The sequence below is a fragment of the Perca flavescens genome, chromosome 10, assembly GCF_004354835.1.
Source record: "Perca flavescens isolate YP-PL-M2 chromosome 10, PFLA_1.0, whole genome shotgun sequence".
Taxonomy (NCBI): domain Eukaryota; kingdom Metazoa; phylum Chordata; class Actinopteri; order Perciformes; family Percidae; genus Perca; species Perca flavescens.
Genome location: NC_041340.1, coordinates 9,724,024 through 9,750,945, shown reverse-complemented (window position 1 = coordinate 9,750,945; position 26,922 = coordinate 9,724,024). Strand labels below are relative to the sequence as shown.

At 39.7% G+C, this 26,922-nt stretch overlaps 1 protein-coding gene across 1 annotated transcript in view; it reads right to left on the bottom strand.

The window, feature by feature from the left end:
- The window catches only part of LOC114562369 (teneurin-3), a 197,416-nt gene that overhangs the window by 79,275 nt on the left and 91,219 nt on the right, over nt 1-26,922 (bottom strand). The window lies entirely within an intron of this gene.

Here is a 26,922-nt window from a genome sequence, read left to right as displayed (position 1 = left end):
CACAAAGCTGTGTAATTGGCCCCCAGAATGGCATGTGGTGATTATCTATCCATCTTCCCTGTTTAAAAGGTAAAAACCCACAGTGCTGACAATTCTGATTTGCTCCAATGAGCCCCAAATGGGTGTCGTCTTTCTTGCCGTACAGACGCTGGGAGAAGATTGAGAAAGCTGGGAGTCGTGTCTTTAGGAGTTGTTGTTTTTGCATTGACAGCATGAATTTTTTATAAAGCATTAAGGAGTTAAATTCAGAGCATACAAATGCTGGAGGTCAGTTCTCGTGTATGATTTAACCTTTGCTTTCTCAACCATGCATAAAGACCTTGTGGACTAAAAGCCCTGGATCAAAATCCGCTCTGTGCTATTAGCGAGACGGAACAACTTCATTGAGAGGACACTAGTCTTTATTTTTGTCCACTCTATGTGCTCCCACTTAACTGTGTCCTTTGCATAAAAGAAGCTGTTCATTGCAGCCAACTGAGCCTTGTTTTTGGTTGCAGAGTGCAAATAGGAAACACCATTCAGAACTAGGAAATGCTTGGGGTAAAAACCTTTAGGCTACTGTGCATGCTATTGGTACGATTATTTCTCTCATATTCAAAGGGAGGGATGCATCAGAAATATAATGTAATGGAAATTGTAATAAAAATGATTACAGAGAGTAAAACTCTTCTCCACAAGTTAATTGCAGAGACCGTGGCAGCTGTAATAAAGTGTAGCAGAGGAAGGTTGTACCAATCATTTTTGTGACTGATTACTTGCATGGATTTATAAAAAAATGTTATAGCAGAATTCATTTTTAGGACATCTGTTATATCTGTATAAATATAAACTGACTGACAGACAGATAGCAAGATTAGAGACCGATAGACGAATAATTAAAGATGAATAGTGTGGATCAGAATCAGGAGTGACAAGAGTGCACAGCACCGGTTCAGAAGGCCAATCTAAGAATAATTAATTCCTGATTAGACTTTGATCAAACCCAATCAAATACGATTCCCTCATCACCCCACATCACCTTGTTCAAAGTCAATTCCGATTCCTAACACATGAATCACCAGTGATCAACTGTGGTATTGGCATTTGAAAAATATAAGGCCGCCATGACTGAGTAATAATGAATACAAGACATCCCAATCATCTCCTGGGCTAGACTGTGAGCCCCATTAGAAAAGTGCTAAGTAGGCTAATAGAAATTTGGATTATCAAGCAACACTAGCTGGTTTTACTTCACCTCTGGGCTTTTTTTTTCAACTGTATGAGCATGCAGCAGCCACAATCTCCACTTGACTTTCTGCAAAAGCATTTTTCATATAATCAGCACACACTAGTGCAACAGTACAATGTCAATGGAGGGGAAGAGGGGGATGATGATGAAGGAAAGGCAACAATCAGAAGAGCTCTGAAAAACAGGATGATCTAACATGGAGGTAAGTGGGATGTTCATGGATAGAACTGAATTTTATTTAGAAGTACATTTTCTTTATAAGCTCAAAATGATCAAAAGAAGGCTTAATGTTCATTTCAAGTAATCAAATCATATGAGATTTTAGTTGAAATAACTGCAGCATCCTCTTGATTACACAATTAAAAAAAAAACATTTGGAAAAAAACAAAATCAGCTGTCGTTGTTCTTCTGTACAAAAATGATCTGATTATCACACCCACATATGACACAGTCAGTCCTAGTAAACAATCCAACTTCCCTTTATACATTATAATAAATATAATAAAGATACACAACAGATATTGCACATATCGGTTCCACCCATCCATTTATCTTCATGCCTACGTATCGATCTATTGGCATATAGTGCAAATCAACATCTTGATTGCCCTTGTTAAGTTCGCTGGCTGTCCTTCAGCTGCACAGCTTGTACTAAGAGTTTGAAAATGCAGCGTAATGTACAGTAACTTCAAACATAAAAATATATGCGATGCAGGTGCGTTCCAGCTGATGGGAATAGTGCCGACACAGCAAGCGCAGAGATGAGTTTTCAACAAGTCCAAACATTATCACTATCACGACTTTATGGTCAATCAATTTCTGACGAATCAATGTGTTAAAAGGCAGTCCTAAACTCTAACAAGAAAATGAACCGTGTTTTTTTTTTTAGGTGAAAGCACATGCTGAGCATAACACAAAACACAAAATCCCAAAAACCTTCAAAGGCGCAGGATTTGACATGCAGCAGATCTGACTGCATAATCCCACAACGAACGAAGGGAACATAAAACCCCATGAACTGAATTAAACCTACTGTGGGCATAGTTTGCAAAAAACACACAAAGCTTTTGGGTTTAAATGAGGTCTTCCACTTGACATGCTGCGTTTGAGTTAACCTTAAAACGATGAAGTGAAAAGTGATTCAGTTTTGGGTTTGAGGGAAGCTAAAGAAGCAAAACAAAAGTCTAAACTACTAAAAATACTAGTGTGAGAACACAATGTTTTAACACAGAGAATGTACAGTTGGTCTAAAAAAAAGTGAGAAAAACAGAAATCTAAAGAAATATTTTCGCCTTTATCCTCAGAAGCTTTGCACACAGCAACAAGGTTGCTTTGCTACAATCAGGGGATTGTCCCTCTTTGACCATGCAACGTTTTCATATTTTTAAATGACAAAGAGCAATTATCGTTTGTTTCATTGTTATGTAAATGCCATAAAAATATACCTAAGTTTAGCAATTGGACAAAATCTCCCATATCATACCAAAGAAGAAGCTGAGGGAACAGCTATGAGCGCTAATCTAAAATAGCTTCTCACTCACCTTTCGGTTCAACAAATACACCCACGCGCCTCTTAATATATGAGCACATATAAAAGTCTGAGGGGTAACTACAGTGGTCACTTAAATCTGTGAGTTATTACTGAACACCAAGTAATGCTCTTTCAAATATTTAGATCTGAAAATTGACTCCTTTTGGATTTTGAGAGATTAATTATGCAAACATTTTTCTCAGTTAGAAGATGTTCTCGCTAATTTTTATTTGGTCAAAATCAAATGGTGCAATAGTTGCTTTTTTTTTAAAAGGAGACTTGTTTACAGATTCTCTGTGCAACAACTAATCAAGTCAGTGTTGTATTCACAAGTCTGAATTATTATAATAGAATTATCATTTAAATTGCATGCTTCGTTTCATACACAACTCCATGTTTCGGTTGAAATACTGTAAGTCTGGACTGTATGCTGGTCATTATTTTAAGAGTATGGACCCTTCCGAACAGATGACATGATGATGTGTTTCCTCATGTACTCGATTTCCCTGCACACAGTAGGAGTCAGTATGTCAGAGTGATAACTTCAATGTGATTCTGTGTAACTCAGTGAGCAAAATGTAGCACCAGCAGTGCAGTGGTTTGGTGTGCCTTCCCTGTGTGCTTTACTGGCAGAGTGGTGGAGGTTTGAAAGCCACGGGGGCAAAGCATGCAAAAAATATGGGCTTTTGGAACTGTATCACTTTGAATTAGATTATCCACTGCCTCGCATATGTTGGATTGCGTGTTTTAAAAAGAATGAACACACTAACCAATGAGTTTGAAGAAAGCTTGGTATTGTCTTCCATTAGGACAAACAGGGAATTACAGTAAACTGGCCTTTAAAGTGCTGGCCAGGGACTGAGAAGGCCGACGTAACAGCTGTGCGGTTTATGGATTTTGCTTTGAAATCAGATCAAGACAGATGCCTCCTTTGCATAATTCCTCAACATCAGCTTGTCATCATCTCCATCAGCAACATGCTTTTAAAAGGACCTTTGTGATTAATACCCCATGCCTGCGCTGAAATTATGGACCAATTTCCTTCTTAATGGTGCTTGCAATATCTATCAAACAATGTTTTATGAAGCATTGGTATTTATACAGAAACACCTCCTGGAGTAGATCTTTGTTTTAGTTGCTCTTTATACTCTGTTTTTAGAGGTTGGTTGTCTTAACATTCTCTAAATACACAGAGTCTCTGCAAGAGAAAAGTGCATCAGGCTGTATTTGTTAACCAAAAATATCCACAAGCAGGAAAACTGTTTTTCATGATACAGTACACACAAAAAAATGGTTTGGGCTTGTCCATGAGCCAGTCCATTTTAAATAAATGTGTCAGGATATCGTTGTCTGCAAGCTGAGTTCACATTTCACCACATTATTCTTGAACTTTTTGATTCCACTTATTGATGCTCGGATGTTTAGGCCTATTAGGATTCTACGATGTTCTCCTTTGAAAAGATCTTTTTTTTTTTTATTAAAGCACTGACAAGCCTTGAGTGCTGCGCATAATGTTCCAACACTGAGTCGGGACACAATTAAAAGCCGTTTTGCACTCACTAAGCTTGGCAAGCTTGGTGAAAGCATTTTCATATTCATTGTGTAAGTAATGCAAAAGGTATTGTGCCATTTTACTCTCCATTAGGATACTGATTCAACTGCTAATGGAATTGAAAGGGCATTTGCCTCGACTGGCTTGCCCTTCACCAATAGAAAAATTGCAGTATGTGTGCATCACAAGTATTCAATCAAAAAGATCACAGCACTCATAGAAGCCATAGCTTTTCCACTACAACTTCTGGTTTTCATTTTTACAGAAAAATATTCATAATTGTATTAAGAAATACAACACCTCTGCTCTGCAAAGTTTGAATTTCAGAAAAGATAGTAAAACTAAAAGAGAGACCTCTTGTAAAATCCCTGTTTGATTTTATATGAAATGAATAATGGATGAATTCCACGATAAAACATGCCATTTGGACCAGTAGGATGTTTATATATGTCAAATCAATAAATTAATTCTCATCAACGCATGGCTTTGTATTCACCAGCACAGGTCTGGATCCTGGTTGAAGGTACGGCGGTATTCTTGGGGAGAAAAAGAGACAGCAGCTTCTCATTGGGATGGTGGGACGGTGGGATGGAATTCAGGACCATTTGAACAACCTTGCCCTTGGTGAGTTTTGGGGATTTACTCTGCAAAGAGAGTTGGCAATTTTCAGTGGCTTGGGGTTTTGAGAAAAAAAAAAAAGAAGCTGGGTGAATTCCATCATATTTCCTGCCAGAGTACCTTCATTGCTCTCACAGCCTTGCCCACTCTTCTCCTGACTTTCTATCTGATCAAAGACAGACATTTCTTTTAAGCTTTTTCTCTGCAGGGGAACCAGGATGTAACCAATATTTCAAGGATTACATAATCATTGCATTATAGAAAAAGACATCAATCCATTTACACATACATAATGTGCTCCTACCAAGTCATATAGCGGGCATTCGTCAACTCCCACTTGAAATGAAAATCCTAGACTGCCATTCATCTAAATGTACAATTTGTATATAAATACACTTTGAAAGTTGAACCCACTGAAGATGCACTGTGAATAGAAGCAGATTCACATCACTGTTAGTCCTCTCTCTCTCTCTCTCTCTCTCTCTCTCTCTCTCTCTCTCTCTCTCTCTCTCTCTCTCTCAGACATTGCTACAGATGGCAGATCATCATACAGATGATGACTGCTTAGCAGTTCTTTCTGACAGCTCTCCGATTACATAGCAATTACACTCCTTCTCAAAAGCTGCTTTGAAAATTAGCCTGTTGACAAAACACTTTGTTGTATTTATTTATGTATGGATAGCTTTGGCTTGCTTGTTTGTCCAGAGATATTGTGTTCACACCTAGGTACAATGCTACTGTTTCTAATTTCGGCACAGGCAGCTTGGTTTCTACAGTTCAGTACTGACAATATAATCTGTATTTTCTTAGAACTGGCACAGTCCACAGGGAAGTGTGCCAGTCCTCACTTTACTGCAACACATTAATACTTTTTTTTGTGTTGAACACAGCCATTACCTTCACCAACCAGTCACAAAAAGTTCATTTTCTATAATGATTTTAAACATGCAATTAGTATAATTGTTATTGTCCAAAGTAGATTTTTACCATGTTCTTGACTACATAATGACAACAAGTGGGTTTAACAGGAGTTTTTAAATTGAAAACAGCTTTGTGCGACTGAAAATATTTGATGAGAATGAACCAAACCGTACAGAGAGGGTCCACGCGCCATACCACACCGAGTGCGTCTCAGAAGCGGAGCATCTCAAGAGTCTTGCCTGCCTAACTCGCAGGTTATACTGTACTGTCTCTACAGAACAATCACATGTTTATTAAGCTAGTATCTACCTTCCACTCCTGCAATTAAACTCCATGCCTTCTCTTTTTCTGGCCTGATAAAAAGGATCTGAGGTGTCTATTATGTTTTTCCACCTCCAAGATGAATCTCTGGTCATCCGTGGTGTTGTAGAGGAGACATAAACGATATTGGGGGGTGTCTTTTGGTAAACTGACCGGATGCTGTTGCTGTTTCTCTTCCTGCCCGGCTGTCCGAACGTCCCGAGGCTCGTGTGAAAATAGATCTGGCGCTTATCTTTAGCAGAGCGGAGCCTTGAGCCGCTTCACGCACGCCTCTGGGACTCTTCTGAGACGCTTCTGGGACTCTTCTGGGACGCGCCGTGGCGCAGCTGGTGGAATATCAAGCATTGCTTTGAATTGCCACGATTGCTCGCTGGGAAACGCAGACGCGCCTGGTGGAAAATAAGGGTAGGCATACTGAGAAACTAATGAACATACCCAGCCTCTAGTCTATGGCATACAATTGCAATCCCATCAGCCTGCCGTCCCCATTGCAACACTGATGTTGGCAACACATGATTGGCCTGCCTGTTTGTTTGCAGCTTTGAAGTGCTGTTACAATCGCAACAACAGCAGCAACCTGCCACTTCCTGTCACCGCATCATCCTTTTTGATCCAGGAAAAAAAGGCAGTAGGCTACAATGTCCCAAAACTGTATAATATATAAACAAATCACCAACAAGGACATAGGATATGGAGACACTGGAGAGACATGCCCTCAACCAAACGTGTCTCTGCTCAGCACTTTGTTGTGAATCTGTTTTGAAAGGTTGTTTTGGCGTTCTTGTGAAAAGCAGCTGCCATTTTCAGTCTTTCTCGTGTGCGTGTTTGGACTGAACTGGCCTTCAGAGGAGTCAGTCATTCATGGATGGCACCTTGGTTTGGGTGCTTCTGTCCCCCTCAGGGATCATTTTGAACATTGAAAGATTTACAGATTTGTATCCAACTGTAGTGACTAAAACAACAACAAAACACTGTTATTCAGTTTTTTTGAACTGTGACTCACTTCTCTGACTAAAGCAATATAGATTTGAATTAGTAATTGCGCAAGAAATGTTGCCTACATCATCTCAGAGGGCATAAAAATGTGACATGTGTTCTCAGGAGAACTATTCATTTGCCTCCCCATTCATTTACAGCTCGCTTCCCCAATCACTTGAGAAAATGGTTGCAGTAAAAAAACAAACCACTCATGGGTGTATGGCACAGTCTTTTCCAATGGCTGCTATAATTGCATTTCCTGCGCAAATCGCTCAGTTTTTGGGAAACAAAGGAAATAGTACCCATCTATAAATGGGAAAGCCTATCTATTCCTGATTAATTGTTGGCATATTGTTCTCAACTGGATGCACTCCACTTGCAGAGATGACTACTTTTCACCTCCATTGTGAGACCATTTGAGGAGAAGGAGATTTATACAGTGTATATCTGTCACACCACATTGAATAAACAAATAGCATAAACCTATATAATATTCTACAGAGTTTGATGTTTTCATACTCTGTTTTTGCACAAAGAAATGAAGTTTCAGCAGACTTCTCAAGGCACACAAGGCCCTATTATGATTAAAACTCTACATACTGTCAAGGGAGACCCAGACAAGAATATTGTTTTATCACAAACAAGCAATGCCTTAAAAAGGACACAATATTATTATTAAATATTAATATATATCAGTGTAGATCTGTTGGTTTGGTATAACGAAAACTGTGAAGTTGACTGATAAAAAATCAACAAGGTGATCATGAGACAGTCTACCAGCAGAACTATTATATATATATTATATATAGATCATTGATTAACTGATTAAATCACTGATCATTTTCTTGATTGATCTATTAACATTCAAAACCCCCTAACTATTAAGTTGAGACAATAAGACAAAAGGACAGCAGCAGCTGGAACCAGTGAATGTTTAGAATTTTTGCCTGAACAATTACTCAAACAATTAATGGATTGACAATCTTTTTTTATTTTTTATTAGGTGATTAATTGATTTTCTTTTGATTGACTAAGCTGTTACTGCAATCAACTTATCGTTTCAGGTCTGACAGAAACTTCGTTTTAAAATATCAGTGTAGCATTTACCTCCAAAGACAATAAGATGCACAGATAAACTGACTACTGAACACTTTATAAACCAAGTCATAGGTCAGCATAGACACCATGTTATATTGCAAAACAAGCAGAATGTCTTACAGCTGATAAATACATGGTGAAGTACTTTATACTTTGCACATTAGTTCCAGATTCATTATTTAGTATTGCAAGTCTCTTATATACAACTACAATGAACAAACAATACATGTTGGTGCCTCTATGACTTCTCCTAATCGACTCCTCCAAGCATTCCTACATACAGTTCTCTAAGCAACATTTCTTGCAATCTCTGGTTCCAGAGCTGGAGCTACGCACACAGGCAGAAAATGCCTCTGCTTTCCAAAGAGCTTTCCTGAGGCCAAGGCTATGAATTGATACCCTACTGTTGCATTACTCTTGGCCACAGAGCAGAGCACAGGACGAGAATAATAATAGGACGAATCACTGGTAATTCTTATACTGCTTACCAACTAGTGCATTCTAGTGAGTCATCTGTCAATATCCCCAATGGGCAAAAACGATAAAAATGTTGTGTTTGAATGTTTGAATATACAGTCCGTGCTTATGTACACACACACACACACACACACACACACACACACACACACACACACACACACACACACACACACACTTTAAAGCTCGCTGAGAAAAGCCTTCCAGCACTACTGATGTTATGGAATTTTCCGTCAGAACACCCTCTGCTTCTCTCGGAAAGAAGAACTAAGATGCAACCTGCGTACCCTCTGAGGCTTGGTGCATGCTCAATCAGCAACATGATATGGCCCACGGCTCTGTGCTGAGGTCACTGCTGGAGTCTTGAAGACTGATCATGCATGAGCTAGCAACACGGTGGTTCCCAACCAATGTGCCAAGCTAGCCATGCTGCTTCTATGGCTACTATTCAGCTGCATAGACTGAGCTCCACCCTGAGGAAACTGGGCTCTTCCTCAAACTCTGTGTTCTGTGCATTGAAATGGAATGTGTAAAAGGCCACTGAAATTATAGGCACTTAAAGGCAAGCTGTTTAATATTTTTACTTCATTTTTGGTCATGCTGTGAAATACAGACACTGTTCTGTTCTGAGGACCAATCAGCTCTAATCAAGATGATTTCACTTATTTGTACAACCTCGGTTGGAGACAAGGTCTCTCGAGTGGACAGGCATTACAAGTCATTAGTGAAACTAGCGTTGAAAGTTTAATTTGCCGTGCAGTCGTTCTTAAATTTAAACCACATCCCCCCTTACATTTCAGAGTGGCTCTCACACATGTCTACAGCACGTTAATCAATGATAAAAGTAGTCAGGGAAGTCAGATGTACTGTCCTTCAAAATCTCTTTTAATGCTGCTGTGCTTGACAACAGAAGACAACGCCGCGTGCGTTCCAGTCTTCATTCACCTTAGAAAATACCACCCTAAGCCTCATCTGTCATGTATCGGCTGCAGCCTAACATTTCACTTTGTTTGGCAGACATTGATTTTTACCTCCAAGGTGTTGTCAAGGAGGCATCCAACTCATACATAGCTCCTATGCTGTCTCTCCAGAGGCTGCTTTAGAAGGGATTGCAGGAACACACAAACACACACACACACACACACACACACACACACACACAAAAGGAAAGATCAGAGAAATAACTACATATGAAGGTAGCCTAAAATATTGCCAAATCTATTGAATAAGGACACTGGTGGGGCTGAAATGTGTGGGTGATAAGCCAGGGCGTATCAACGCAGCATATCTCAGTTCCTATTTTTGTTGCCTATTTAAAGGCATATTTGTTAATGTACTGTAATAAGCTTGGCAGCATGTAATCCAGATTCAAATATATATTGTAGAGACACATAGCGATGCGACCTGATGGGACAAGGATCAGTGTGCATTAAAGCATATCAGATATACAAGTGAGGTCTATTGAGATCTATTGTGGTTTTACGGGTGCTGTCCATGTTCTCTCAGCCAAGCCAAAACACTCTCAGGACACCAGACGTCAAAACACGTGGTCACTAAAATGCCCTGAGTCTCGTTCATCGGATTTATCCAATCCTCCATCCATATGTTAAGGGTATTTTCCACCTCAGCAAGTCAGATAACAATTTATCTACCACCGTCTTACCACACAACATCCCCCCCGCCCTCCACACACACCAACACACACAGACACTTTATATTCATTAAGTGTCAAAATGTTGTAACAAATGGCTGGCTTAAAAGAGCAACAGTATATCTTATTTAGGAATTATTTGGCACCATAGAGAAATGAGCTACGAGGTAGCCTTAAAGGTAAGATACTTTCACAGTTTGATAATGATATTAACAGCAACACTAATTATAATAGAGTAGATGCACTTTGCACTTATGTTTATGTTTACTTATAATGATCGGGCCAACATCATAAAATGCAGAAACCAAATAAGAATCACAAAATAATTAAAGGTACTGCTGCCACATATTGAGAGCTGAGAACAAGAAGTCGTTTTAACTAGTTTTTAATCAAGACAGAGTGTACAGCCAAGCTAGCAGTTCTGAAATGCTGTACACAGCATGCTAACATGTGTTAGTTAACTCAACACACAGAGTACAGCTGAGGCAGATGAGAATGTCATTTTACTCAAAACCACAAAACGAGCCACAACGCTAGCATGGCTGAAAAGGTATCTTGGCCATCATAGACAGAGGTCAGACAAACAATCTGTGTAATCTGAAGTAATAACAAATATTTTCTGTAAAAACACTGCAGTAACTGTAGAAACTATAGCAAATTGTCTAATCTTTTAGTGCTACATTGATCTGATGCTTTAAACAAGCCTTCCTTCTTTTGTCTTTTGTTTAAAAAAATAATAATAATAATTTCTATCTCTTCGTATTTCCAAGTTTTAACATGTGTTCACATTACCAGTTTAAGAAATGGACGATAGAACACATTCTCAGTTGTGTACCTTTTGTTGAAAAAATAAGCCTAATGATGACACAGTGACAGTATCTCTTTTTTTCCAAATGGGCTCCATAGAAAGAAAAAGAGAGAGAATGGTTTGGCTGAGCACCTCTCAGTCTGCTTACTTCTTGCTAAAAGCAAGCACCATAAAACCTGCTGTCTTTTTAAAAGCGCATGATAAATATACTGAATATTTATGAAAATGAATGAGACCGGGACTGGCCTATACATTAGAATTCCTCTCCAAAGAAGGTCAAAAGTTCAATAGCTAACTATTTTTACTGTGCAACACACTGAATTGTAACATAATTATTGTGACTCACTCCAGAGGAACATCAACTAAATGTCTGATATGCAAAATGTATTTTTTACTGCAGTTAATAGCATAAGCAGCAAAAAATATCATTCATGCTAATGGTTGCAAATGCAATCATTGCTATCTAATGGCTTTGATGAGTATATGTATAGTAGCCTAATAAACCTGATGAGGAAAACTTAGTCTCCATAATGGAAATGAATATGCATGCATCTATCTCTACTTCCGCTTCAGCATATCAAATTAAATTGTTGTTTTTTTTGGTCTCAACAACTCCACATATATATTTAGATACATTTACACGGATAAATTAGCTCAGGTTTGTGCCTGTCAGGGACGTCACTAGGATTGAAAGACAGGGGGGCTTAGCCCCCAGGCTATGCAAAACTTTACCTTGTAAAATCTTACTTACAAATGTTATTCTAATGTTAGCTTTTAGATACTTCAAAGCTGCATGGGGGGAACGTACTCAGGCCAGACCTGCTGAGTCTGATATTTTTGTTGCAATGAAGTTGCGAAAGACAGAAAATTGCAAAAAAAAAAGTGTGTATACTACTTTAAAAATAAAAACCAGGGTGAGTGGTTGAATTTGCATGAATTTGCATCGCAAATTCCTGGAGGGACTGATATGTATGTATGTTCATGTACAGCCTAGAATACAAAATCTACATACTGTATAACATAATGTAGAAAGTTAAGTTGGTCAGAATTTAGCATATATAATAAATATCATAAAATAATTTAGTTTAGGCTATGCCTTAGTGCCTAGACCTGCCAACAAATGCCTGTTTAGGAAGAAAACAAAACGCCTCACATTTTCTTAGCCCTGTAGACCAGTGGTTCTCAAACTTTTAGACATCAAGGACCCCTAAACTGAAATGCCGATTAGACCACAAACCCCCATTTGATTAGATTTTGTCCAGGGGTCCCCATTTTATAGGATTTTTGCTTTTAGATGAAACATTGTGTTAATTATGGATGGAATTATAGTGAAAATAAGTTATTTCACTTTTTGCTGGGGACCTCCTCAATGACCCCTGGGGGTCCCTGGGCCCCACTTTGAGAACCATTGCTGCAGACCACTAACATAACTTACCTCAATCAAGCCAATTCCCTCAGAATCAGCTGCCCTGCCAAACTCCTGTTTCTCTCTCTCTGTCTCCCTCTCTCTCTCTCTCTCTCTCTTTCTCCCTCTCTCAAAATATCGTCCAGTATCCATCTGCTCAATAATTGAAGGATATAACAGTACAATAGCATTAACAGTGACACTATAACATTTAGTTTTCAGTGACAACATTCTGTGGGGACTGTTAATACTATAGAGATAGCATTCTATATTAATGGCAAAGAATAGAGAACTTTGGATAACTAACTAGGTTAGGTATTTCTTGTATTTCACTCTAGCTAGACTAACTTACAATTTCACTCTGTAGCCTATCACTCACTCTGTGTGCAGTAGCAAGTTCAGACAAAAAAAAAAGAAACCAATGAGACGAGACCGGACGGTGTAGCCTATCATCTTCATAGCCATCAACTCTTTGTACTTCTGTTTAACTTTGGAATTTCTGTTTTTTTGTAACTGGATATATTATTTGTTGTTTCAAAATATGAATTTGGATAACGTTAGCGATAGTGAGAGGCTTGCTACAGTTGCATTTCGAGTGATAAATCGGCGAAAACAACGTTTTATTTCTCGGATTTCCTGCTTTGTTTTAATGCCGCCAGGCGCTCTCTCTCTTCAGTCCCTCTCTACCTCGCTCGTCCACATACCGTTACGTGCACGCGGGCTCGTCGAGCCTCCGTCTCGGCCTTTTCCACCAGCTGACAGTTTGTGAAATATAAATAAAACAGACAGACTGCAGTGCACGACGACACAAACAGATGAATGGTGAAGCAAGATTGATTCAAAGTAGTGAGTGATAGAGAGTGCACTGTAAAAAAAAAAAAAAAAAAAAAAAAATATATTATTTTTCTTATTATTTGGGGGGGCCTAGGAACATTTTGGGGTAGCTTCAGCCCCCCTAAAACAGGCCTAACGACATCCCTGGTGCCTGTGACATTGTAATGTGTGAGGAGGCAAATAGTGTTGATATGGTAGAGAAACAGAATAACAGGGAACAGGTAGCAGCCATGTGTTGACAGCATCCATTATACTTCTCTGTGCACATTCTCTATTTAGCCTTTTCATATGAGCCAACAGGGCTGAGCGTATCTGCAGTTTAGTTGCTGTATGTGTAAACTACGCAATTTGTGTTCCACAGCAGGCATCAATTAGCACCTCTATCACGCCTCTACATCTGAACTGCATCAAACTTGGTTCTTTGCTGCTTGGAACATGATGTGAATCCGTCATGACTCGACTGAAAGGAAGGAAATGTTAAACACTGAGCAGCTTGCTTAGTGCTCACCTTGGGTTTTCAAGTTAATAATAATTACGAGACATTGTGCTTTATGATTACAGATTGAAGCGGTATTCATCACTGTTGGTCCATTATGTTGCAAAAAGGTACAGTATGATGGAAAAGAATTTATCTGGGGTGCACCTGGAATTTTAAATTACACAGCAGCTGTGTAAAGCAAGGCCTTATTTTGCAAAGTTTCACAATATGAATGGATTATCCTAGCCTGGGTAAACCCTGACGAACTTCCGGCAAATTTGAGATTTGCTCTGCAATTCAGTCTGGCGAAGAGCCCATTCAAACTCATTTCCAATGTCCCCAAAATCGAGGCACCAATCACAACCGCTGAGGCGGGCTTTACACCAATCACAACCGTTGAGGCGGGCTTTACGCAACGATGATAGCGCAACGACGATAGCGCAGCAACGGCGAGCAGCTTTTTGTTTACATTCAACATGACGGCTACTGAAGCGCAGCATCACCCTGATCGTTGGTCTGATTGGTTGAAGGACTATCCAATTGCGCCCAGGGGCATTTGAGCGGTGTCCGTTGGTGACGCCCCTTTGGAAATGAACTGTCAATGAACCTTTCCCAGACCCACTCTCAGTTACAACTGAGAAGGGACTGGTGTCAACCAGGGTAGGATTATCCCTGAACCTCTCCATTTTTAACAGATTCAGAAAGGATAATGAAATTAGCTGCAATCACAGATGCCCCAGATACAGCTGCACAAAGGTTAGGGCTGCACAATTAATCGCAATTGTATCTAAATCTCAATATGGACTAGTGCAATATCCAAATCGCAAATATTTTTTGTTAATGGCAAAATATGTGTCAAACCATTCTGAATGAAGTATTGTATGAAAATGAGAATAATGATACAAAAACGATCATTCCCTCCAATATCGTGAATCATATCACAATTGCAATATCAGTCAAAATAATCGCAATTAGATATTTTCCTCATATCGTGCAGTCCTAACAAAGGTGATGTTTCATTATTTATTTCATCACTCTTTGCAATATTGTTCAAAGCATGTATTAACAGTCTAACTTAGACAAGTCTGACTTGTATATAGACACTGTACATATGGATCATCATACGTCTATGCATGTTGTTTGTTATATGTCATGTAGTTAGCAGCGTTGTTCTTGTTTTAGGTCTATTTTAATCTTTCCTGGAAAGTGTTTTTGAACTGTGTTCAAGAACATCAAGAGCAACCTGAAACAATTCCCTTGTATTTGTACACACACTTGGCTAAAAAAGCAAATTCTGAAATGTAACTACTGAGGCTGAGAGTTTACTTCACGTTTTATTATACCAGGTATGTCTATCTTCACCAAATAATGATGTAAACTGGCCATGACATTTGGCAAGTAACACTAAGACACTTGATAAAAAACAAAACAAATCGCAGGACATCCTATGGTAACATTAGCTTCAGGTAAAAAAGAAAAATGAGCTAATGACCTATGTGTTGTGATGATCCCTGCCCTTCTTTGTCTGCCTTTTTACAGATGTCAGATGGCAGGGGATTGTTAGTGTTAACTGGGAACACCTGGGCCGCTGTTCCCAGTCTATAAAGCGCTCTCTCTCTCTCTCTCTCTCTCTCTCTCTCTCTCTCTCTCTCTCTCTCTCTCTCTCTCTCTCTCTCTCTCTCTGCCTTTCTGTTGCGGCCCCTGCTGCAGCTCTCCTTTCCTACAGGCACTGGCTTGTTTGGTTTATTCGGTTGTCTGAAGTGTAACCTTATGTCTTGTTTTGCCCCACATACACACATTTATACCATTGGCTATACTGACATCCACAGCCCACATCTTAATCCTGTGTACCAAATTCTATACTTTTTAGGCACCGACTGAATTGCCTCTATATCAGGGGTCTTCAACCTTTTTTTTAAGCCGAGGACCCCTTAACTGAAAGAGAGATGGAGCAGGGACCACCTACTACCCAATTTCAACACCTAAGGATTAACTCTCATCAGCATCAGTGAGCCAATAGGCATACAGCATGCTTCTACCAAGATCTAATAATGTTGGCACGCAGGAAAAACTACGTTACACACAGAGATAGGGCTCACGTTTAGGAACTGGTATGGAAGTCTAGGTATTGGTATCTGTATCGAAAATATTTGATACCCAGTCCTTATTGGCAGATTAATTTGGTTTAATAAATATTTTTTGTAAAACTTTATCATGGTGTGTCTCCTGTTTGTTGTGGCCTAAGAGCCTGATCAGAGCAGTGTATACTGTGTCAAAGTAGGAAGTGGTGTGGAGATCTGGGTTGAAATTTGGGTGTACAAGGTGATTGACTTTGGCAATGGAGAGCAGGATTTAAGTCCCATCCCTGAAATAACATCAGTGTTAACCATGACAAAGATCATTCCCCAATTTTAACCATGACAAAGAGTTATTTACTACAAAGTAGTTTCAGTTGTCTTGTCTTAAACTTTTCAAAATGAGGCCTGATGACCAAAAATACTCATTTGCTTTTGAAGACCCTTACGCACAGTTAATTGTTGGACATTTTTGAAATTGGTCATTATGAAAAAACTGTTTTTCCGTCATGTATTTTGGTTGAAACAGCAGTTTGATACAGTGCAACGCACGCAGCAGAACGTGCATGACTGTGAAACGTCTCTGCGGTGGAAGACACTGATCGTCCTTCAGCTTGAGCCTAATCATGTTTGCTTTGCCCCAATTAGATAAGGGAGGTGCGTCGTCAACACACAAGCTTTCTCATGTCTCCTCTGATGGTCCCTGTGCTTTTCCTCCTGCACACCAAATGGCAGCAGTAGGAGGCAAAGGATGGTTCACGTTCACACCCGGCTAAGTCATTTCACACTGGAATACATCCATCAGAATTAGGATCATAAAAAGACAAGATGAGACTGACAATGGAAACTGAGAAGTGAAATCTGAGAGAAAAGGCGGCAGCGGGCAGCACATGGCTTTGTGTAACCATAAGTTGTCAGTTTATAAAAGGCAGCAGCTGGTTAAGTTTCCTGACTAGGATTAATATTGTATGACCGCACTTTGTAGTTTTTACTCTTGACCAGATTATACGACGCAAGGCATATTGATACAGCAGCAAACCCACAGTTGGCACCACAGTCTGAATTCACACTTGTTCCCAGTGTCATATTTCAGCCATAATGAACAATGGACTGTCACTATTTGCACAAGGCTTTCCTTGTGTGTATTGATAGCATCTTTTTTATTGGCCCCTGGAGTTCCCATCCCAGTATATTAGGCCTGATAATGACATGATACATCACTAAGACAATACAGTATGTGCTTGAATTGTTCGAAGATGCTCAAGCAATGCTGAATTTTGTTATCGCCTCTGATGCTAGGCCCAGCATCAGAGGCGATAACAAATCTGGACTAACATGCAACACAGACAGTCAATAGATACACTTCACAGCCAATCTTTGATGCTGGACACAATCTGATACCACAGCTAATCACCCAACAGTGTCCTTTCTCCCTGTCAGCGCAACAATTATATTGAGATTGGATGTTTAATGTTGAATTTATTTTTATCAGATAAAATAATCATCCAACATGAGTAAGATATGCTCTGCTGGCTCTAAAACCTCTACATGCTGCGGGCGCTGGGCAAATAACAAACGACAATGAATTTTGACCTCATCCTGATGTTTATTCAAGACACTGTCAATAATGTAATCCCTATGATTTAGTTAGAAATCACATCTGCCACATTCAGGTGAAGGCCACTTTGTCTCTTACATATTCATAGGCAGCAATATTGACTAAATGTCTTGTCTGGCTAAAGATACAATGGGAAGTGTGAAACTAAAGGATCAGTTGGTGTGAATATAAGCAGAAGAGAAATGCATACAGGAGATTCTGGGATTAGCTCTGAAAGCTAGTATGCTAACGCAGTCTCTTCATCCAGGCGTGGACACTGACTGACACCAAAGACTTACTGTAGCAGACGTTTGGCAGACAAGCTAACAGCGGTGTACAACTTCCTGAGGCGTAAGGAGTTAGAAAGACTTTGAAGTATCTCTCGTAGTTAGTAGCTAACGGTCAAAAACTTGTCTCTGCTCTCAAGACTTCCCCCTGTAAATCATACCTGTAGCAAGCCAACCTGCGGCTACTGTAGCACCTCGACAAAAAGAGCTCAATAACCGCAGGAACAGAACTACACGTTTACTGAGAAGCTTTGTGTTCCCAGAGTGACAATAGAATCTCATTGTCAGGTGTTTAGTCAGATAAGGTCGCACACTCGAAGGGATTAGCGTCTGCTTTTCATCAATGTAATGCTTTTAAAAACAGGTTTAGCAAACGTGCGGTGGATCAACCAATTTAAATGCTAAACCTCTTTCTCTCCCACAAGATTGGGGCCGAGGGCTAAACACATACAGATAAACAAATCAACCTAGCTGTAAGGACTTGGAGCGAGGGAAAACAAATGAATGACCCTTGCAGCTTTATTTGTACAGGGAGTACAGAGGAAATGGTGATATAGCTTGGAAATTGTTAAGGTGAGAGGCCTTGTTTGGCGTGATAATACTTCCAGTGTCAAGTTCCTCTGTTAGAAAGAGCCTTCCCGAGGCACTGTATTCAACGCTAAATATGCAAACAGGACTTCAGGAGTTTGAGATAACAGCGGGAGGAGGTGATTCTGAAATGTCACTGCTTCTGGTTTAACATAACACAGTTGTAGCCACTTGTATGTACAGTAACAATATGCACCGCCACTGCTCATATGCTACACACAGCAGTAGTTGAATTAGAAGCTGGCTGGATCATGCTGGGAAGTGACATTACTCTTTGAGAGCAGCATAATGATCACTATCAATCTCTTCATTGTCGAGTCACATTAGTGAAATATCAGGGAGGAGTACTGGAAAGGGAAAGGAGACCGCCGAGAGACATCCTCCACCATGGCGACATGGCAGTGCATTAATCACAGTGGTGGGACCTTCTGTGTCCAGGCTGAAAACTGTCAGGGCAAACACTTCATCCGACAGAGATGCTACTGTTATGCCGGGAGAAAATTCCTTGCTGGTGTCCCCCCACATTGGAAAACAGTGCAAGCTCTCTTTGTGCAACACATAACTGTCACAGCTTTCTCATTTCAGATTCACATTTTCCTCTCAGGCCATTTCAAACGTCGCTGCTGATATCTTTAGTCATCTTTTTTTCTTTTTTTTTTTTTTACAAATACGGAGGCAGGCAAGGAGGTAAAACTGTCATTATTTCATAATCAGCCAGGCTCAACAAAGATTTCCTGCTGCAGATATTCAACTCAGTCATTCTGAATGTAATAACAAGCAGCAAATATGCTGTATTTAAAACTATAATACTACATCTGACATGCACCATGAAACAACTGCATGAGCGCTTTATGACTTTCAAAGCCCATAGAGAGAGCAATCCCGGAGAACTTGCAACGATTCCATCCATTAACTCCATCAATCTGAGTTTGCTCCATCAGTTTGAGTTAGTGTTGACTGTCTCAGCAGTCTCTGGCAGAGAGCTGCTACAAGTGCCCTCACTAGGAGAAAGATTTTTGGAAGTTACACTTCTCTTTTTTTGTCTTTCCGTCTAGTGTAGCAGCACACATGTCATAGTCAAGTGGTTTATGAATCCACCCGTTCCCAGACTCCGCTACTGCCATCTAAATAATGAATACTCTGCCACTTGCAGTAATCCTCCAGCAGCCTTCCGCAGAAATAGAACAAAGTCAGACAGAGCGATAGTTCTCTCCAACTCACTTTTCAAAACAAATAATGCTGATTCCTGAAAAACCCACTCAAATTGCTGCCACTCCAATCGTAATGCAGGTTAATGATGTGCAGCACTCACTTTTGCAAACAAAAATGTAGTGGACTGTTGGATTACTGCAGTGATTCGACATTCTTGGTCACATCTAGGTCGTCACTTCAAAGTTTTGCTTACCTATTTGAAAGCAACATCAAAGCGTGGGTAAGCCAACCATTTCAAAAGGCATCAAGAGCTAACTAAAAAGGTACAGTAACTGCAAAGGGCACCTTTGGGCTTCCGATGATGGATGATAAGAAAGAGAAAAGACAGAGAATGAGAGACAGAGATGCGTGGGAGAGGGAAAGAGAGAGAGACTAAGGAGAGATGGGTGAAAAGAGAAATTACGGGGGAGAGAGAGGTGAGCTTATATGAAAGGTATCCTTAATTAGATGGAATGTTTGCCCTCTTCCACAAATTCCTTCATGTGGTGCCAGTAAAAAAGACCAAAGCTGATGAGTCTTTGGGAGAACTATCTGCCTAAGTGGCCTTTTATTGAGGGATAAAAAGCTCCTCTTTGCCTCTGTTCCCATCCACTGCCCCTGATTACGGTAGATGTGAAGTCGGATGAAAGGAGGCCATTTCTGACGTGTCCTGTTGTATGCAGATGTGATGACAGGTCTGGCATTCGGCAGATGACACCTATGAACTGCCTTCTGAGAACTCAGCCAATTAAAACAGTAAAGGACAAATATTCTATCTGCATATCATCACAGACATTTAGGCTAGCCTGAAGATGACTTACAAATCAATACTAACACTAGAGGTCGACCGATAGTGGATTTTACCGATACCGATAGTTAGGTTGGGCCGTATTTACCGATTAATCGACCGATAGTATTTAGAATTGATACTGGATAAAACAGTTGACAAAATACTTACATTTTTTCCAAAAAAGTCCAGACGCTTTTGCCAATAATCAAAATAATGTCATATTTATTGATATTACACCCACAGCAATGCTACACAAGCATGTGTGTTGTCTAAAACAGTTCTCCTACATATTTGGAGTCATCCAGTGCAAAAATAAACATAATGAGCATTATAATTCATATAAAGGACAAACTATTTACATTTCTTCAAAAAAGGCCCAAATGTATGCCAAATCCCAAAACAGTGACGCCATTCTTATTCGTAGAACGGTTTAGACCTAGCTTGACCTGGTCCTACTCAGATTCTATTCAGAATGTGAGTCTGAAACCGATCCATTGGGTTGTGATTATGGGGCGTGTTCCAACAGAACCAGGGAAAAAAAATGCCTCTGCAGTCACTGGATAGACCTACAACCAATCAGAGCAACGGAACTCAACACTGTGTATCGTCTCCATAGCAACCACTCTTTGCACAATGCATTCATTCTAACTTCTGACTTTTAGACTTTTTTGACGCTGGATATATCATTTGTTGCGTGTAAATATATATGTGGATAACGTTAGTGATAGTGACATGCTCGCTACAATCGCATTTCTAGAGATGAATCAGCGAAAACACGTTTTATTTCAATGAGTCACAGCTTTGTTCTAGCGCCGGCGCTCCCTTTCTTCAGTCTCTCTCTATGTCTCTCCACCATATAACGCTCCCTCTCTCCAGTCTCTCTCTATCTCGCTCCACCATATGACGCTAGTACTAGTGCTTTCGGGCAGTTGTTGATGCTTCTCCGCTGAGGATTTTAAAATGAATGTGCTGTCGATTCTACACATCTCAATTCTCCAGCGGCAGCCACTAGACGGATCGTGGAGGATTTGGGTCGGACTTGCGTTCATTTTTGTCAGTGTCTAACCGCTTGAGGTTTGTTAGCCTACTGCTAATGTTTAGCGTCATCTCAGCCAAAGCAAACAAACATACTGTTGTGCTGTTCTTTCTCTACTAATGCAGCAATCTATTCAACAAATGAATAACTTTATAATGATATAACAAACCTTTTTGCTGTCGATGCCTTAAACGTGCATCTGATGTCAGCCTTCTCCGCACAGCATGTGCTCTCCGTGCAGCGCGCAGTAACACGTGTCGAAAATAAACACGAGGCATCAGTGATAGTTTTTATTGCGCCTCTAGAGGCCGCTATTGTAATGCATGATGCCAGCAGACTCTTCTCAGCTCTTGTGTACTGTGTAATGAATGACAGTGTGCACTTCTCAGCCACTCCAGCAACGGACGCAACCAGGAAAAACTATCGGCATGGATTTTTGCCGATAACGATAGTTCCACCAATCAACTATCTGTGCCGATTAATCGGCAAAACCGATGAATCGCTCGACCTCTACTTAACACAACAGCACCTTGCTGTAATCAATGTATGAAAAAAAATATGTCGGCGAGCATTATGTGTTGAAATTGCTTACAGTTTTCTTAAACTTTGTGTCTGCCGCCAAACTATTATTCTACTATTACAGTGATGTCAACTGTGTCGCACGCTTATCGGAATTCATATTAAATGTCAATTAAACTAGACATGAAGGGAACCTGCAAACAACAATGATGATCTAAAGTGGTATTATGTACTTTCATCAAAAACTTTAGCACTAGCAGCAGAGTTGATTGATCAAGTGGCGCGCTAATGAAAGCTGCGAGACTGAGGGAGATTAGATGGCTGCTAAGCTTTGACCCTGGATGTGGAAACAGCGAGGGCTGGGGATTGCTCTCATAAAGCAGCTAAATGGCTTATTTCACCTCCAGCACTAGTAGCCCCCCACTGGCATTACTATTTGGATAATGACACCCATAAATGTCTGCAGTAAACAGCTGAGGAACAGGGGCTCCGGCCCTTTCACATCACCATTACATGAGGTAGGGATGATCATTACCCTGTGAGTTCTTGCCACTATAGCAAGACAACCACATGTACAGTTAGGTGTTACGAATGGATCCTAAACACAGATGTAACACAAACAGATGCACTTAAAAAAACAAAATAACATCCATCCATCTTCGTCCGCTTATCCGGGAGCGGGTCGCGCTTAAAAAAACAACTTTCAATATAGTGGGTTTTGGTGATTTTGTTTTAATAATGTTGACACCCTGCTAGGAATACAATACTGGAGCAAACACTGAATACAGAGAACTTAGCTATGAAAAAGTGAAATGTGAAGAAATTGAAAATAAAAAATAAAAACAGCAACACGTGTTAAACCCATCTCATACAGGCTCTCGCCTGCTGTCAGTCAAAATGAGCGGCAACTACACAGTTAAAAGCCAAATTATAACCATAGTATGGGGATAATGACGGATTTTCACCACAGAAACATGTTTGATTTTGACAAGAAGAACCCAAACAATTTGAGATGATTAACAATGGACAGTAGTGGAATGTAACTAAATCAGTACTGTACATACAGTACTTGATTTGTACTTTTACTCCAGGAACATTTAAGTGGGAAATATGGTACTTTTTACTCCACTTCATTTATCTGACAGCTGTAGTTACTTTAAAAATGTATGATGAACTTGGAAAATATGATGTTAGATTAAATTAGTATATAAAATGGCTCGGTTAATTTAGCTTCACTTCGACCACCTACAAATGCTTCTTACACATTACTGAATTAATGATCAGTAAATAAATAATACAATAATATAACACTCACATGGGGAATTGGGAAGTACAGCATGTCCTTTTGCTTGTGATACATTTAAGTATTTTGCTAATAATACTTTCTTAAGTAAAGGATGTGAATTCTTCCTTCATCGCTCATATTGGAATTAAATAGTAGTAATACATGGATTTTATTTTTAGAAGCTGCACTTTGTGCATTGCAACCTTGGAGTTTTACACATAAACAGAAACCAGCTTTCTGTTTGAATCTAGTTGAGTGTTTGACAAGGTAAACAAAAACCATCAAACAGCAAAGTCTAGTTTTTTATTAAAGAATATGTTATAATAATAATAAGTTACTTGAAATAGAAATGTTACATGTATTTTGTTATAATTTTAACTGATCTACTATTTTTCACATTTAAGATTTCGTATGTAATTGTATAGTCATTTCATATTTTAATTAACTTTTCTCAATAGACACTGGTTAAAGCTTTAAGGTGTGCTGATTTCACATTGACATTATTTGACTGAGTTTTAATTAAAAAAAAAAACTCAGTGTCTCCCAGGTAACATTACTTTGTGGACAATTTCCCACTCATATGCTTTCCAACAACTTATTAAGATCATTTCAGATGTGGATATGAAGATAATATATGAAAAATAATGTCAGCTTTGTCTTTTAAGAAGGCAGACAAGCACGTTTTCTTCCTTTCAATCAATCATGCAACATTCTACCTGAATATCTAATGCATGCTATGTGTACACAGAATGTACAGTAAGCATATACAGTATGTATATATTCATGTACAGTATGTATGTACATACAATATGCATGCATCTATCTATCTATCTATTTATATATCTATCTATCAATCTATATATCTATCCATCTATTTATTTGGGACAGCATTTGAATGCAAAAAATCTGTGTGTAGAAAATAGAATGCTTAGTGAGTTAACAGGATCTTAGCGATTAAAAAGCATCAACATATATTTAGTGACATTTTTGCTGATGTTCAATTTTGAGACTGATGTGGTTCATAACCGGATGAGTTGAAGAGAACATCATTTCAGAACATCATCCAGCACTGCCCAATAAACAGATACAGATAGGCCTCGTTCAGACATTACATAAATTAAACAAGAGCTCATCCTTTCATTACATAAATTATGGAACAGTTCATGCAGAAACCACATCATAAAGCCTTTTTTGGCTAAGGCTCTTGCTGGCCCTGAAGTCCTGTGATGTGTTTGCCAGTAAGAGGACAATAAGACTGGCAGCGCTGTCTGGTGAAACATGAGATAAGAAAATTAAAACAAAAATTGCTAGACCTCACTGTTAATGTGAATGCCGAGCAGCTTAAGTCCATTGAGAGATCCATGAAACAAAAACAAGCCTGTGCAAATCATTGATAGTCCATCATCTCATAATGATGTTATGATATTGAAGCTATTATGTCTGATTGCACGTGTGCTGAGTGTCACCACGAAAACTTTACCTCTGCTTTAGCATATAGAACTCAGCATGTATGGAGGTACATTCGCCTCATTCTCCAGGGACACAAATCCACTTTTTCAATGTAATTACCACTGATATAGAACGATGGCTGGATCACAATATACCAACCTCTTCAGCATCATGCCCACCCCCTCAATTACCCCTACACACCACTGCACAGGAAAACATGGCCAAAACACAGCTAAAGCAAAATACCACCACTAGACTGCAGCTTTAAAATTACACAACTGATGGGTGTTAAAATAAACTAATACATGTGCAATGTAATTAATCATTTCCCACTCATTCAGGTAGCTAAATATACGCCTGCCTTGCTCCACACTCACCTTATGGCCTGCAGAATAATTCATTGTGATGCCTCATAAGATGCAATGCCTGCAGAGGAAAGGCTCATTGCATTTACCTGCTCGTATTTACCTGTCACTGGTAAAATGTATGTGGGACTGCCACTGTATGACCCTTTGCCGCACTCCGACTTATTCCTCTGTTGATGCATCTGCTCTGCTTACATTGGCCACCACTCGCCACACACCAATTACTCTTCGTCTTTGTAGCTATTGGTCTGCTAAGCACTTCAATCCATCTCTGTCTCCGAGGCCGTGACGTCAACCCAAAATGATTAATCAAAGGAAAGTCAACACCCAAGAGCAATACCTAGGGTACCCTGTTTGCATACATCAACCATAATACTTCATGGATGTCATGGTAAATATTGTGTGAGGATTCCAAAAAAAAAAAAAAAAATAAATAAACAGCAGCAGTTTCTTGTGGAGCATGTGCCAAGAAACCCAAGTATAATGTTGTATCGCTCTGATGCGGTTTAGAGAGCTTACGGCAATATACTCTAATATTGTATTTCATACAATATTAAAATCCCTCTTTTCCATTTGTTCCACATAATCAAGCAGTGCTTTTGATGATGCAAGTGAAACTATAATCATTATACCTTGTGTGTTTATGTAAAATAGCAATGAAACTCACCACAAAACCCCTCAGTAAAACTGTTTGTAGGTGACGGTAAAGCAACTTGACCCTGCTGAAGTCCAAGCCTGTGGACATGGTTTTTGAGCAAGTGCAAGACACTGTATTCTCAATTTACACGTGTTAGGCTGCGGTACCATTTTAAACACAACACACGCCGCCCCCATAATAAGGAACAGAAGATCCACAAGGGGATTGAAAGAAATACAATAGACTGTAGCTTTCTGCAGTAACAATAAGGCCCAGGCGAACAGAGGAGCTGCCAGTACACAGCCCATGTAATGCATTAAACATTATTTTGCCACATCCAAGTTGTTGACGGATGCAATTCATGTCCATCTCCAGATGTCCAGCAAAAAAAATAAAAAATAAAACACTAATAGAATACTGTAAAGAGCAGAAACTGGTGATGTAACCCAGATTACAATTTAGGTTAATTTCATACGCTCATTACAAAAGGATTACAAAGAAGTTGGAGTGTTACCTTAAAGAATGTCTGTATCAATCCCCCACTGAGGCTTTACTGTATTAAGGTCCACTTCTCAAGCTGCGATGCTGCTTTCGGATCTCCTCCTTTTCCTACGGTTCCTGCATGAGCCACATAGTGCAAAAGAGCACTATCGCACTGACACATGGATGGCACTCGAGCGATGTCAAAAGGGTTAAAACCTAGTGGACCGGAAAGTCACACCAGCATCGTTCTAGTTGCCAGCCGCCGCTGCCTGCCGCACTCTCCAGCAGCTCTCCACCTCCTGCTTCTCTTTCTTCTTTCCTTTTTTTTTTTTTTTTTTTTTGCTCAACCTATATCATGGGCTTCTCCCCCTCCTTATGCGAGATGGTAGTCAAGAGCGCCGGGCGATTTGCACCACTCTATCATGGATCGTGTTACGCTGTCTGGCTGTAGCGGCAGTCACAGATGATAGGCTGAGTAGCTTTGCGTGTGTGTGTTTAGCCCCCAAAAGAAGTAGCGGGAGAAGAGAAGAAGAGGGAGGGAGGGAGGGAGGAAGGGAGAGGTAGACTGCCAGCCTTAAAACAACAACAACAAATCTGGAATGGTATCCAAAAACATTACTGAGCTAGATGTTGTTGATGATGTGAAATCATAAGGGAGAGTGTCACTGAGTTACTGTATGTAGACTTTAAAGTGACACTTTTAAATGCGTCTATTTCAGT